The sequence below is a fragment of the Mytilus trossulus genome, chromosome 2 (assembly GCF_036588685.1).
Source record: "Mytilus trossulus isolate FHL-02 chromosome 2, PNRI_Mtr1.1.1.hap1, whole genome shotgun sequence".
Taxonomy (NCBI): domain Eukaryota; kingdom Metazoa; phylum Mollusca; class Bivalvia; order Mytilida; family Mytilidae; genus Mytilus; species Mytilus trossulus.
The window spans coordinates 61,021,766-61,037,694 of record NC_086374.1 but is presented as its reverse complement, the minus strand read 5'-3'; positions in this window follow the sequence as shown (position 1 = coordinate 61,037,694).

Genomic DNA, 15,929 nt, shown 5'->3' with positions numbered 1-15,929 from the left:
CTTCCATTGTTCTTTTGATGTTTAGACGAGTTATATGACATTTGGTATTTATATGCATATAAAAGGGATATAGTTACGATACTGTTGTCAGGTCATTAAAGATAATATATTTGGGGTCGTTTTTACTGATTCCCTTATAGGGTCTTTGCATCGGAACTAAACACATTTATCAAAAAAACAGTTGTTGGCATGACACGGGTTATGTTCTTCTCATATATGTTATGATGGTATTATACTAAACCCCTAACGGGAAGGATTGTGCCTGATATTCATATGATAAAATCATAATCTTTCAATCAGTTTAATTGAAGTCTGGAGCTGGCATGTCAACTGCTTGTAGTCTGTTGTTATTTATGTATTATTGTCATTTTGTTTATTTTCTTTGGTTACATCTTCTGACATCAGACTCGGACTTTTCTTGAACTGAATTTTAATGTGCGTATTGTTATGCGTAAACTTTTCTACATTGGCTAGAGGTATAGGGGATGGATGAGATCTCATAAACGTGTTTAAACCTGCCGCAGTTTTGCGACTGTCCCAAGTCAGGAGTCTCTGGCCTTTGTTAGTCTTGTATTATTTTAATTTTAGTTTCTTGTTTTCAATTTGGAGATTAGTATGGCGTTCATTATCATTGAACTAGTATATATTTGTTTAGGGCCAGCTGAAGGATTACTCCGGGTGCGGGAATTTCTCGCTACATTGAAAACCTATTGGTGACCTCTGTTGGTTTTTTTTTCAAAGGTCGGGTTGTTGTATCTTTGACATATTCCCCATTTCCATTCTTAATTTTATATTCAACATATTTGTATTTTAGTTATGTATTTCTTTTGTATTTCTAGTTAGATATTTTGTTATGTCTTGTGTTCGTTTTTGGAGACGACGTTGTTCAGTATTTATATATTCCGCTTTCAGACATCTATTTGTTAGTTTCTAATACGTATGGCTCCTTTTGGTAATGTTTTGCTAAGTTGTTGTCTGTTTATTTCGTGTGTGGTTTGAATTCTGTATTTTCGGTTAAGTTCACATATGTCTTTTTGGGTCAGTAAAGTAGAGATACTCGTTGTACTTCTGTAGGGTTTTTGCTTTATGTTGTTAGCTTTTATGTGTGAGTGTTCGGTCTTACATGATCTTGCACTACATTACACTATCTTATTTTAATTTTCTACATGTATTTTAAAGTTGAAAAAAATCAGCTACTTAATTTCTAAAGAAACACAAAATATTGCTATTGTCATATCAATTGCTATTAGCGTCACCTTTTCCCGAACAATAAATCACAAATATCAACAATACATTTTTTATGTGTTTATCACTGTTTTCATTTTTTACATGTGTTTATCACGATTCACATTTCTTTTTAATGTGTTTATAACGGGTAACATTTTCAAGGATGAATAATCTTCAATAACATGCTAACATAACATCTTTGTTTTTGTTCATGTTAAAATTGTTGTTGAAGTTATTATTACAGATGCTTTATCTGCAAGATTTTGAGGAATTCGAAAGAGTCAAATGTTTTTACGGGTTTTTTTTTTTTATCACTTTGCTTAGTTTTGCTATGCCCAATTAATCCCATTAACCCCGTCGAATTTCTAAACAAAATCTTCATCAATTCGTAATGAACATGTCAATTTTGTATTCATAGGTACATGTACAACTAGATGGTTTAAATCAAGCTCAACAAATTAAATCATGTAACATTATTTATGTTAGTTTTTAGACAAAATTCAAAATCAGTCAAACTAACATAGTTATGGTCTATATATATAAAAAAAAAAAGCATTACTGATTGGGCGGCTGATGTATTTTTTATCCTGGTATTTACCAGTTGGTACTAAATATACTTCACACTTGGTCTCTTAAATGTCATTCTTATTGTAAATGCTAGATATAATGTAAATCCATTCTATGTTTATTGATTTGAGACCCCAAAAAAATCAATGCAAATGTAAGGTAAAAGTCCGAGTTAGTCTCTTCCTGCCATTTCGAAAATGTTAAATGTATCGAGAGAAAGAATTCAGTAACCTCCCGGATGGAACTGATTTTTTTGCCGCAAACTTGCAGCAAGTCAAGCTAATGGCAATCAAAAAGTTTGCAGGAACACAGAACATAATGTTTGCAGATGCTTGCCGCTAGGTGCAAACCTCCGGCAAATATTTCAGCTTTTTACTGCAAGGTTGCGGCAAGTTTCATGTTGGTTATGTTTGGAAAATTCATTTCACAAATAAGAGATCAGGAGGCATTTTAGTTTCAAATAAATAAGGATATTCAGTATATAATTTTGAAAGTACGAATAATTCATAGAACTGCAGGTTTTAATCAAATAAGTAATGTTATCCTCAAACATAATAAAGTAAGCAACTATATATACATGTATGTGTGTAATGAAAAACTGCTGTGTAATTTGAAAGAGATAAATTGAATATGTCTACACACTTGACATTGGTATAATGTGTAGTTCCTGTAGATTTGTCGCAAGTTTGCAACAAAAAATTGCCGCTAGCTTGCGGCAAATCTAACTTGCATAGTTATGTTTGCAGCAAGCTTGCCGCAACCTTCATTTGCATGGTAAAATGGTTGCGGAAATGTTTGCTGCAAACTTGTGGCAAATGTTTGCCACAGAGCCTATTTTTCGGTCTTCCAATAGATATAGCTCATTTTGATCCTAAAGACGACTTTTTTGTTGAATAAACTGAATGTGAAATTTTACCTTAGTTATACTAAATTCCTGTAAAGTTTTGTCATAATCAGTTCAATAGTAAGAAAAAAATCTAGTATCATAATAAGGTATAGTATGCACCAATAACTGATCAAATATTTATCTCATTTGCCTACAACAAATGAAAATGATACAAGAGATGACTTACCACTAATGGAGCTTTTTGTCTTCCTTGTAGCATTTTGGTGCATTTATACCTCTCGTTCCTAAAACAATCACCGTTTTAGTCCAATAAATAAAACATTTGGTGAACTTTCACAGATTTATGATAGAAATGTTATAATAAATGAGTATTTGAAGTATTCAAGCTGAATGAACTATCCATATAACAGTTTTCTGTCTCCAAGGAAGTTTCATTAAGGTCTTACGTAAAACTTAAGTTTGAGCCGCGTTTAAGAGAGTTTTGTCAATAATTTGTTGTAATTACTTTGAAAAAGATTTCATCTACATATAACTGTATATTTATTAAAGCATAACCTCAGAAAAAGTTTCTATTATCTTTCCTATAAGAAATAAGGAGAAAAAGCTCCCCAGAACACTAAGTATGGCTTGTTCTGTCTACTAATACTCATGGTTAAGTCTAATTCGTGGAAACTTTCTTATAAAATGTGTTTTAGAGGCTCAATCTACGCAGAATATTTCAGAACAAATTCGAGAGTGCCCACAAGGTCAAAGGTACATGCACAGCTTGTTCAATTTACACTTTTAAAAACAAATGTGTAGAATTTATCTTTGTTTCCAAGAAAGAAATACTAAGCAGGAGTAAAGTTTCAACATAAAAATGGTAGCATACGCTATAAATTTATTACTTTGGGATTTCATAAAGCATATTTCGTTAATAGTGACAAACAAAAAGGTAAATCATGCTACACAGAAGAACAAGTAGTCAGTATGCTGGAGTTTCTTATCGACAACATATTTGTTGAGTTTGGAGGTAGACTTTTCCAACAAATTGTCGGCATTCCTATGGGAACAAACTGTGCGCCTCTTCTTGCCGACCTCTTCTTATTTTCATATGAATCGGAGTTCCTCCAGACACTTGTCAAAAACAAGAGGATCAAAGAAGCCAGATTATTTAATTTCACTTTCAGATATATTGATGATGTTCTTTCCTTAAACAATCCGAACTTTTCTGATTGGGTTCCATTAATATATCCCCCAGAACTCGAGATTAAAGAAACAACAGACACGGCTTCCTCCGCCTCATTTTTAGACTTATATCTCGAATTTGACTTACACAGTCATCTCAGTACCAGAATCTATGACAAACGAGACGATTTTAATTTCGAAATTATAAATTTCCCCCACCTTAGTAGCAATATACCAACTTCACCTGCATATGGGATATATATTTCCCAACTTATTCGATATTCAAGAGCTTGCAGCTCCTACTCAGACTTTGTAAAACGTCATCAGTGTCTGAGTAGAAAGTTGATTAACCAGGGGTATGTCAAAGAACGTCTCGTCCTTTTTCTAAAAAAAGTTCATCGGAAGGTACCAAGACCTTGTTGATAAATATTCCGTATCAACTTCTCAAATAATACACGATGGTCTTGGTGTATAGATTCTGCGTACTGATGTTGTTTATCATCTTAACAACATGTTTTATTGTTCTTTTATTTGTTTTTGTTCTATTATTAAGATTACTTTTACTGTTGAATGGTTTTATGTGATATCCGTTTGACATGGCTCGGTACTTAAACATCTCGTCAATGTGTTTGTATTGGCTTTCATTTTTTGGTGATTTGTTTTGTATATGTGACTCTTTGTATTTCTTTTGTGCTTATAACGTGACTCTGTACTTTAAAAGATCCCGTCAGTATGATATTTGTCTATAATATGTCATTATGATATATTTCTATTATGAATTACTATATACGTTGAACCACAAACGTCAAAATCAATCAATGACGTAGTGGAATTAACAATTTTTGGATTCTCATGAATTCTATGTATAACTTTTGGACTAGTTTAAATCTCGGTCTATTTCTGTAATTTATTCTTACATACTTTTGACCCTGTATGCGTACATTGCCTATGTAAATCTTAAAATTGTTTGTATGCACATTTAACGACAAATTTATGTGACGTATATAATTTTTCTGACGTCAGACACTTAAATCAATCCATGTGTTCGTAGATAGTAGATGTTTTTGTGTCCTGTTAAATTGTTTCTTTTTAAAAATTTTGGATTCTCATAAATTCTATGTATAACTTTTGGACTAGTTTGAATCTCGGTCTATTTCTGTTATTTATACTTACATACTTTTGATTTTTTAACCCTGTATGCGTACATTGCCTATGTAAATTTTAAAATTGTTTGTATGCACATTGAACGAAAAATTTATGTGACGTATATAATTTTTCTGACGTCAGACACTCAAATCAATCCATGTGTTCGTAGATAGTAGATATTTTTGTGTCCTGTTAAATTGTTCCTTTTATAATTGATATACGATGATGACTGATGTACCCATATTTTGACTATTTTATTAATTGTGACTTTCCAAATTGATTTTCCTCTGAGTTCAGTATTTTTGTGATTTTACTTTTTATCCTCTCCAGTACTAAAGAAAAAAGTTCATCGCATACCATATTACTGCATATAAGAAAATAACCATAACTGGAAGTTAATCGATCATGACAACTTCTTTTTAACCTGTGTACAAGCTTGAGTAATCGTGTAAATTTACGTTTACAAAATATTCCATAGAAACCCCAAATAAATAAAAAATAAATGATGCTTTGAAATACCCCAGATATACCAGATTCCCACTCATTTACTCGAATGTTATCTACCTACTTATGACCAGCTTTGTATTTTTTCAGGACGGGTGCCACAGTAAAGCAATAGTAGTTAGTATCGATGACATCTAATACAAAGGGGGCTAATATCCTTGAAGCGTAAACAGTTTACCACCATGTGTATTTATTTAAGGACGGTAGCAACCAGTAAAGCAATAGTAGTTAGTATCGGTGACATCTAATACAAAGGGGGCTGATATCCTTGAAGCGTAAACAGTTTACCACCATGTGTATTTATTTGAGGACGGGTGCCACCAGTAAAGCAATAGTAGTCAGTATCGGTGACATATAATACAAAGGGGGCTGATATCCTTGAAGCGTAAACAGTTTACCACCATATGTATTTATTGAGGACTGGGCCACAGTAAAGCAATAGAAGTTAGTATCGATGACATATAATACAAAGGGGGCTGATATCCTTGAAGCGTAAACAGTTTACCACCATATGTATTTATTTGAGAACGGGTGCCACCAGTAAAGCAATAGTAGTTAGTATCGGTGACATCTAATACAAAGGGGGCTGATATCCTTGAAGCGTAAACAGTTTACCACTATGTGTATTTATTTGAGGACGGGTGCCACCAGTAAAGCAATAGTAGTCAGTATCGGTGACATATAATACAAAGGGGCTGATATCCTTGAAGCGTAAACAGTTTACCACCATGTGTATTTATTGAGGACGGGGGCCACAGTAAAGCAATAGTAGTTAGTATCGATGACATATAATACAAAGGGGGCTGATATCCTTGAAGCGTAAACAGTTTACCACCATATGTATTTATTGAGGACTGAGGCCACAGTAAAGCAATAGTAGTTAGTATCGATGACATATAATACAAAGGGGGCTGATATCCTTGAAGCGTAAACAGTTTACCACCATATGTATTTATTTGAGGACGGGTGCCACCAGTAAAGCAATAGTAGTTAGTATCGGTGACATCTAATACAAAGGGGGCTGATATCCTTGAAGCGTAAACAGTTTACCACCATGTGTATTTATTTCAGGACGGTAGCCACCAGTAAAGCAATAGTAGTTAGTATCGGTGACCATCTAATACAAAGGGGGCTGATATCCTTGAAGCGTAAACAGTTTACCACCATGTGTATTTATTTCAGGACGGTAGCCACCAGTAAAGCAATAGTAGTTAGTATCGGTGACATCTAATACAAAGGGGGCTGATATCCTTGAAACGTAAACAGTTTACCAATATATGTATTTATTTCAGGACGGGTGCCACCAGTAAAGCAATAGTAGTAAGTATCGGTGACAACTTATACGAAGGGGGCTGATATACTTAAAGCGTAAACAGTTTACTACCATGTGTATTTATTTCCGGACGGGTGCCACCAGTAAAGCAATAGTAGTTAGTATCGGTGACATCTAATACAAAGGGGGCTGATATCCTTGAAGCGTAAACAGTTTACCACCTTGTGTATATATTTCAGGACTGGTACCACAGTTAAGCAATAGTAGTTAGTATCGGTGACATCTAATACAAAGGGGGCTGATATCCTTGAAGCGTAAACAGTTTACCACCATATGTATTTATTTCAGGACGGGTGCCACCAGTAAAGCAATAGTAGTTAGTATCGGTGACATCTAATACAAAGGGGGCTGATATCCTTGAAGCGTAAACAGTTTACTACCATGTGTATTTATTTCAGGACTGGTGCCACCAGTAAAGCAATAGTAGTTAGTATCAGTGACATCTAATACAAAGGGGGCTGATATCCTTGAAGCGTAAACAGTTTACCACCATTTGTATATATTTCAGGACTGGTACCACAGTTAAGCAATAGTAGTTAGTATCGGTGACATCTAATACAAAGGGGGCTGATATCCTTGAAGCGTAAACAGTTTACCACCATGTGTATATATTTCAGGACTGGTACCACAGTTAAGCAATAGTAGTTAGTATCGGTGACATCTAATACAAAGGGGCTGATATCCTTGAAGCGTAAACAGTTTACCACCATGTGTATTTATTTCAGGACGGTTGCCACCAGTAAAGCAGTAGAAGTTAGTATCGGTGACATCTAATACAAAGGGGGCTGATATCCTTGAAGCGTAAACAGTTTACTACCATGTGTATTTATTTCAGGACGGGTGCCACCAGTAAAGCAATAGTAGTTAGTATCGGTGACATCTAATACAAAGGGGGCTGATATCCTTGAAGCGTAAACAGTTTACCACCATATGTATTTATTTCAGGACGGGTGCCACCAGTAAAGCAATAGTAGTTAGTATCGGTGACATCTAATACAAAGGGGGCTCATATCCTTGAAGCGTAAACAGTTTACCACCATGTGGATTGATTGAGGACGGGGGCCACAGTAAAGCCATAGTAGTTAGTATCGAGGACATCTAATACAAAGGGAGCTGATATCCTTGAAGCGTAAACAGTTTACCACCATATGTATTTATTTCAGGACGGGTGCCACAAGTAAAGCAATAGTAGTAAGTATCGGTGACATATAATACAAAGGGGCTGATATCCTTGAAGCGTAAACAGTTTACCACCATGTGTATTTATTGAGGACGGGAGCCAGAGTAAAGCAATAGTAGTTAGTATCGATGACAACTTATACAAAGGGGGCTGATATCCTTGAAGCGTAAACAGTTTACCACCATATGTATTTATTTCAGGACTGGTACCACAGTAAAGCAATAGTAGTTAGTATCGATGACATATAATACAAAGGGGGCTGATATCCTTGAAGCGTAAACAGTTTACCATCATGTGTATATATTTGAAGACGGGTGCCACCAGTAAAGCAATAGTAGTTAGTATCGATGACATCTAATACAAAGGGGGCTGATATCCTTGAAGCGTAAACAGTTTACAACCATGTGTATTTATTTCAGGACGGGTGCCACCAGTAAAGCAATAGTAGTTAGTATCGATGACATATAATACAAAGGGGGCTCATATCCTTGAAGCGTAAACAGTTTGTCACCATGTGTATTTATTGAAGACGGGTGCCACCAGTAAAGCAATAGTAGTTAGTATCGATGACATTTAATACAAAGGGGGCTGATATCCTTGAAGCGTAAACAGTTTACCATCATGTGTATTTATTTCAGGACGGGTGCCACCCGTAAAGCAATAGTAGTTAGTATCGGTGACATCTAATACAAAGGGGGCTGATATCCTTGAAGCGTAAACAGTTTACCACCATGTGTATTTATTTCGAACAGTAGCAACCAGTAAAGCAATAGTAGTTAGTATCGGTGACATCTAATACAAAGGGGGCTCATATCCTTGAAGCGTAAACAGTTTACCACCATGTGTATTGATTGAGGACGGGGGCCACAGTAAAGCCATAGTAGTTAGTATCGAGGACATCTAATACAAAGGGAGCTGATATCCTTGAAGCGTAAACAGTTTACCACCATATGTATTTATTTCAGGACGGGTGCCACAAGTAAAGCAATAGTAGTAAGTATCGGTGACATATAATACAAAGGGGCTGATATCCTTGAAGAGTAAACAGTTTACTACCATGTGTATTTATTGAGGACTGGTACCACAGTTAAGCAATAGTAGTTAGTATCGGTGACATCTAATACAAAGGGGGCTGATATCCTTGAAGCGTAAACAGTTTACCACCATATGTATTTATTTCAGGACGGGTGCCACCAGTAAAGCAATAGTAGTTAGTATCGGTGACATCTAATACAAAGGGGGCTGATATCCTTGAAGCGTAAACAGTTTACTACCATGTGTATTTATTTCAGGACTGGTGCCACCAGTAAAGCAATAGTAGTCAGTATCGGTGACATCTAATACAAAGGGGGCTGATATCCTTGAAGCGTAAACAGTTTACCACCATTTGTATATATTTCAGGACTGGTACCACAGTTAAGCAATAGTAGTTAGTATCGGTGACATCTAATACAAAGGGGGCTGATATCCTTGAAGCGTAAACAGTTTACCACCATGTGTATATATTTCAGGACTGGTACCACAGTTAAGCAATAGTAGTTAGTATCGGTGACATCTAATACAAAGGGGCTGATATCCTTGAAGCGTAAACAGTTTACCACCATGTGTATTTATTTCAGGACGGGTGCCACCAGTAAAGCAATAGAAGTTAGTATCGGTGACATATAATACAAAGGGGGCTGATATCCTTGAAGCGTAAACAGTTTACTACCATGTGTATTTATTTCAGGACGGGTGCCACCAGTAAAGCAATAGTAGTTAGTATCGGTGACATCTAATACAAAGGGGGCTGATATCCTTGAAGCGTAAACAGTTTACCACCATATGTATTTATTTCAGGACGGGTGCCACCAGTAAAGCAATAGTAGTTAGTATCGGTGACATCTAATACAAAGGGGGCTCATATCCTTGAAGCGTAAACAGTTTACCACCATGTGGATTGATTGAGGACGGGGGCCACAGTAAAGCCATAGTAGTTAGTATCGAGGACATGTAATACAAAGGGAGCTGATATCCTTGAAGCGTAAACAGTTTACCACCATATGTATTTATTTCAGGACGGGTGCCACAAGTAAAGCAATAGTAGTAAGTATCGGTGACATATAATACAAAGGCGCTGATATCCTTGAAGCGTAAACAGTTTACCACCATGTGTATTTATTGAGGACGGGAGCCAGAGTAAAGCAATAGTAGTTAGTATCGATGACAACTTATACAAAGGGGGCTGATATCCTTGAAGCGTAAACAGTTTACCACCATATGTATTTATTTCAGGACTGGTACCACAGTAAAGCAATAGTAGTTAGTATCGATGACATATAATACAAAGGGGGCTGATATCCTTGAAGCGTAAACAGTTTACCATCATGTGTATATATTTGAAGACGGGTGCCACCAGTAAAGCAATAGTAGTTAGTATCGATGACATCTAATACAAAGGGGGCTGATATCCTTGAAGCGTAAACAGTTTACCACCATATGTATTTATTTCAGGACGGGTGCCACCAGTAAAGCAATAGTAGTTAGTATCGATGACATATAATACAAAGGGGGCTCATATCCTTGAAGCGTAAACAGTTTGTCACCATGTGTATTTATTGAAGACGGGTGCCACCAGTAAAGCAATAGTAGTTAGTATCGATGACAATTAATACAAAGGGGGCTGATATCCTTGAAGCGTAAACAGTTTACCATCATGTGTATTTATTTCAGGACGGGTGCCACCCGTAAAGCAATAGTAGTTAGTATCGGTGACATCTAATACAAAGGGGGCTGATATCCTTGAAGCGTAAACAGTTTACCACCATGTGTATTTATTTCGAAAGGTAGCAACCAGTAAAGCAATAGTAGTTAGTATCGGTGACATCTAATACAAAGGGGGCTCATATCCTTGAAGCGTAAACAGTTTGCCACCATGTGTATTGATTGAGGACGGGGGCCACAGTAAAGCCATAGTAGTTAGTATCGAGGACATCTAATACAAAGGGAGCTGATATCCTTGAAGCGTAAACAGTTTACCACCATATGTATTTATTTCAGGACGGGTGCCACAGGTAAAGCAATAGTAGTAAGTATCGGTGACATATAATACAAAGGGGCTGATATCCTTGAAGAGTAAACAGTTTACTACCATGTGTATTTATTGAGGACGGGAGCCACAGTAAAGCAATAATAGTTAGTATCGATGACAACTTATACAAAGGGGGCTGATATCCTTGAAGCTTAAACAGTTTACCACCATATGTATTTATTTCAGGACTGGTGCCACCAGTAAAGCAATAGTAGTTAGTATCGATGACATCTAATACAAAGGGGGCTGATATCCTTGAAGCGTAAACAGTTTACCATCATGTGTATATATTTGAAGACGGGTGCAACCAGTAAAGCCATAGTAGTTAGTATCGGTGACATCTAATACAAAGGGGGCTGATATCCTTGAAGCGTAAACAGTTTACCATCATGTGTATTTATCTGAGGACGGGTGCCACCAGTAAAGCAATAGAAGTTAGTATCGATGACATCTAATACAAAGGGGGCTTGAAACCTTGAAGCGTAAACAGTGTACCACCATGTGTATTTATTTCAGGACGGGTGCCACCAGTAAAGCAAAAGTAGTTAGTATCGATGACATATAATACAAAGGGGGGCTCATATCCTTGAAGCGTAAACAGTTTGTCACCATGTGTATTTATTGAGGACGGGGGCCACAGTAAAGCAATAGTAGTTAGTATCGATAACAAACAATACAAAGGGGGCTCATATCCTTGAAGTGTAAACAGTTTGTCACCATATGTATTTATTGAGGACGGGTGCCACCAGTAAAGCAATAGTAGTTAGTATCGATGACATATAATACAAAGGGGGCTCATATCCTTGAAGCGTAAACAGTTTGTCACCATGTGTATTTATTGAGGACTGGGGCCACGGTAAAGCAATAGTAGTTAGTATCGATGACATATAATACAAAGGGGGCTGATATCCTTGAAGCGTAAACAGTTTACCAACATGTGTATTTATTGAGGACGGGGGCCACAGTAAAGCAATAGTAGTTAGTATCGATGACATCTAATACAAAGGGGGCCGATATCCTTGAAGCGTAAATAGTTTACCACCATGTGTATTTATTTCAGGACAGGTACCACAGTAAAGCAATAGTAGTTAGTATCGGTGACATCTAATACAAAGGGGCTGATATCCTTGAAGCGTAAACAGTTTACCAACATGTGTATTTATTGAGGACGGGTGCCACCAGTAAAGCAATAGTAGTTAGTATCGATGACATCTAATACAAAGGGGGCTCATATCCTTGAAGCGTAAACAGTTTACCAACATGTGTATTTATTTCAGGACGGGTGCCACCAGTAAAGCAATAGTAGTTAGTATCGATGACATATAATACAAAGGGGGCTCATATCCTTGAAGCGTAAACAGTTTGTCACCATGTGTATTTATTGAAGACGGGTGCCACCAGTAAAGCAATAGTAGTTAGTATCGATGACAATTAATACAAAGGGGGCTGATATCCTTGAAGCGTAAACAGTTTACCATCATGTGTATTTATTTCAGGACGGGTGCCACCCGTAAAGCAATAGTAGTTAGTATCGGTGACATCTAATACAAAGGGGGCTGATATCCTTGAAGCGTAAACAGTTTACCACCATGTGTATTTATTTCGAAAGGTAGCAACCAGTAAAGCAATAGTAGTTAGTATCGGTGACATCTAATACAAAGGGGGCTCATATCCTTGAAGCGTAAACAGTTTGCCACCATGTGTATTGATTGAGGACGGGGGCCACAGTAAAGCCATAGTAGTTAGTATCGAGGACATCTAATACAAAGGGAGCTGATATCCTTGAAGCGTAAACAGTTTACCACCATATGTATTTATTTCAGGACGGGTGCCACAAGTAAAGCAATAGTAGTAAGTATCGGTGACATATAATACAAAGGGGCTGATATCCTTGAAGAGTAAACAGTTTACTACCATGTGTATTTATTGAGGACGGGAGCCACAGTAAAGCAATAATAGTTAGTATCGATGACAACTTATACAAAGGGGGCTGATATCCTTGAAGCTTAAACAGTTTACCACCATATGTATTTATTTCAGGACTGGTGCCACCAGTAAAGCAATAGTAGTTAGTATCGATGACATCTAATACAAAGGGGGCTGATATCCTTGAAGCGTAAACAGTTTACCATCATGTGTATATATTTGAAGACGGGTGCAACCAGTAAAGCCATAGTAGTTAGTATCGGTGACATCTAATACAAAGGGGGCTGATATCCTTGAAGCGTAAACAGTTTACCATCATGTGTATTTATCTGAGGACGGGTGCCACCAGTAAAGCAATAGAAGTTAGTATCGATGACATCTAATACAAAGGGGGCTTGAAACCTTGAAGCGTAAACAGTGTACCACCATGTGTATTTATTTCAGGACGGGTGCCACCAGTAAAGCAAAAGTAGTTAGTATCGATGACATATAATACAAAGGGGGGCTCATATCCTTGAAGCGTAAACAGTTTGTCACCATGTGTATTTATTGAGGACGGGGGCCACAGTAAAGCAATAGTAGTTAGTATCGATAACAAACAATACAAAGGGGGCTCATATCCTTGAAGTGTAAACAGTTTGTCACCATATGTATTTATTCAGGACGGGTGCCACCAGTAAAGCAATAGTAGTTAGTATCGATGACATATAATACAAAGGGGGCTCATATCCTTGAAGCGTAAACAGTTTGTCACCATGTGTATTTATTGAGGACTGGGGCCACGGTAAAGCAATAGTAGTTAGTATCGATGACATATAATACAAAGGGGGCTGATATCCTTGAAGCGTAAACAGTTTACCAACATGTGTATTTATTGAGGACGGGGGCCACAGTAAAGCAATAGTAGTTAGTATCGATGACATCTAATACAAAGGGGGCCGATATCCTTGAAGCGTAAATAGTTTACCACCATGTGTATTTATTTCAGGACAGGTACCACAGTAAAGCAATAGTAGTTAGTATCGGTGACATCTAATACAAAGGGGCTGATATCCTTGAAGCGTAAACAGTTTACCAACATGTGTATTTATTGAGGACGGGTGCCACCAGTAAAGCAATAGTAGTTAGTATCGATGACATCTAATACAAAGGGGGCTCATATCCTTGAAGCGTAAACAGTTTACCAACATGTGTATTTATTTCAGGACTGGTACCACAGTAAAGCAATAGTAGTTAGTATCGGTGACATCTAATACAAAGGGGCTGATATCCTTGAAGCGTAAACAGTTTACCACCATGTGTATATATTTCAGGACTAGTACCACAGTAAAGCAATAGTAGTTAGTATCGATGACATATAATACAAAGGGGGCTGATATCCTTGAAGCGTAAACAGTTTACCACCTTGTGTATTTATTTCAGGACGGGTGCCACCAGTAAAGCAATAGTAGTTAGTATCGATGACATATAATACAAAGGGGGCTGATATCCTTGAAGCGTAAACAGTTTACTACCTTGTGTATTTAATTCAGGACGGGTTCCACCAGTAAAGCAATAGTAGTTAGTATCGATGACATATAATACAAAGGGGGCTGATATCCTTGAATCGTAAACAGTTTACTACCTTGTGTATTTAATTCAGGACGGGTTCCACCAGTAAAGCAATAGTAGTTAGTATCGGTGACATCTAATACAAAGGGGGCTGATATCCTTGAAGCGTAAACAGTTTACCACCATATGTATTTATTGAGGACGGGGGCCACAGTAAAGCAATAGTAGTTAGTATCGATGACATCTAATACAAAGGGGGCTGATATCCTTGAATCGTAAACAGTTTACTACCATTTGTATTTATTTCAGGACGGGTGCCACCCGTAAAGCGATAGTAGTTATCGGTGACATCTAATACAAAGGGGGCTGATATCCTTGAAGCGTAAACAGTTTACCACCATGTGTATTTATTTCAGGACGGTAGCCACAAGTAAAGCAATAGTAATTAGTATCAGTGACATCTAATACGAAGGGGGCTGATATCCTTGAAGCGTAAACAGTTTACCACCATGTGTATTTATTGAGGACGGGGGCCACATTAAAGCAATAGTAGTTAGTATCGAGGACATCTAATACAAAGGGGGCTGATATCCTTGAAGCGTAAACAGTTTACCACCATATGTATTTATTTCAGGACGGGTGCCACAAGTAAAGCAAAAGTAGTAAGTATCGGTGACATATAATACAAAGGGGCTGATATTTTTGAAGCGTAAACAGTTTACCACCATGTGTATTTATTGAGGACGGGAGCAACAGTAAAGCAATAGTAGTTAGTATCGATGACAACTTATACAAAGGGGGCTGATATCCTTGAAGCGTAAACAGTTTACCATCATGTGTATTTATTGAAGACGGGTGCCACCAGTAAAGCAATAGTAGTTAGTATCGATGACATCTTATACAAAGGGGCTGATATCCTTGAAACGTAAACAGTTTACCACCATGTGTATTTATTTCAGGACGGGTGCCACCAGTAAAGCAATAGTAGTTAGTATCGATGACATATAATACAAAGGGGGCTCATATCCTTGAAGCGTAAACAGTTTGTCACCATGTGTATTTATTGAGGACTGGGGCCACAGTAAAGCAATAGTAGTTAGTATCGATGACATATAATACTAAGGGGGCTCATATCCTTGAAACGTAAACAGTTTACCACCATATGTATTCATTGAGGACTGAGGCCACAGTAAAGCAATAGTAGTTAGTATCGATGACATATAATACAAAGGGGGCTCATATCCTTGAAGCGTAAACAGTTTGTCAGCATGTGTATTTATTGAGGACTGGGGCCACAGTAAAGCAATAGTAGTTAGTATCGATGACATATAATACAAAGGGGGCTCATATCCTTGAAGCGTAAACAGTTTACCAACATGTGTATTTATTGAGGACGGGGGCCACAGTAAAG